Source organism: Alligator mississippiensis, chromosome 2 (genome assembly GCF_030867095.1).
Source record: "Alligator mississippiensis isolate rAllMis1 chromosome 2, rAllMis1, whole genome shotgun sequence".
NCBI classification, from domain to species: Eukaryota; Metazoa; Chordata; order Crocodylia; family Alligatoridae; genus Alligator; species Alligator mississippiensis.
Window position 1 is genome coordinate 10,783,919 of NC_081825.1, and position 1,078 is coordinate 10,784,996.

Consider the following 1,078-nt stretch of genomic DNA (forward strand, 5'->3'; position numbering starts at 1 on the left):
CGGGAAGGCCAAAGCACAGCTGGAGTTGCAGCTAGCAAGAGAAGTGAAGGGTAACAAGAAGGGTTTCTACAAGTATGTCAGGAACAGGAGGAGGATCAGAAAGTGTGAGTCCTTTACTAAATGGGAGAGGCACCCTAGTGATAGAACATGCAGAAAAGGCTGAAGTGCTCAATGACTTTTTCATCTCAGTCTTCACAGGCAAGGTCAGCTCCCAGACTACTGCACCAGGCAGCACAGTTTGGGGAGGAGGTGAGCAGCCAACATTGGCAAAAAAATAACAAGTTAGGGACTACTTAGAAAAAGTGGACATATCCAAGTCTATGGGGTCATACAGGATGCACTTGGGGGAGTTGGCTGATGTGATTGCAGAGCCACTGGCCAGTCTTTTTGCAAGCAGGCATTGTGGCTTAGATGGTTAAAGCACCTGTCTCGTAAACAGGGGATCCTGGGTTCAAATCCCAGCAGTGCCTGCATTTTAGGGCCTCTTCAAGATGGATTAGGGCAACTGGTATCAGATAGGATGACCAAAGCGGAGCTCCTAAATGATTTCTTTGCATCTGTGTTCCTGGACACAAATATAATCATGTATCCCAGTGGGACTTTAGGTAAACATGAGAAAGATACCAACCCACCAACTGTTAGCACTGACCTAGTAAAGGGGCACTTGGAGGGGGTGGATGTATTTAAGTCAACAAGCCCTGATGATCTTCATCCTAGGGTACTTAGGGAATTAGCTGGAGTCATAGCAGAGCCACTGGCATGACTGTTTGAACACTCCTGGCACTCAGGATAGGTCCTGGAGGATTGGAGAAGGGCCAATGTGGTCCCTATTTTCAAGAAGGGGAGGAAGGAGGAACCAGGTAACTACAGGCCAGTTAGCCTCACCTCTATTCTTGTCAAAAACTTTGAGAATATTAAGGATCACATTTGTGGGGGATCAGTGGGTAAAGCAATGCTAAGCAGCAACCAGCATGGGTTCATAGCAGGCAGAACGTGCCTAACTAACCTGGTTTCTTTTTATGACTGAGTCACAAAATGCTTGGATGAAGGAATAGAGGTAGATGTTAATTACTTAGAT

The 1,078-nt window shown here is 46.4% G+C and overlaps 1 non-coding gene across 1 annotated transcript; it reads left to right on the plus strand.

Moving 5' to 3' along the window:
- Positions 1–396: 396 nt before the first annotated feature.
- Positions 397–470, plus strand: TRNAT-CGU (transfer RNA threonine (anticodon CGU)). Its single transcript has one exon. It is a non-coding gene; the product is annotated as a tRNA-Thr (tRNA).
- Positions 471–1,078: the final 608 nt, after the last annotated feature.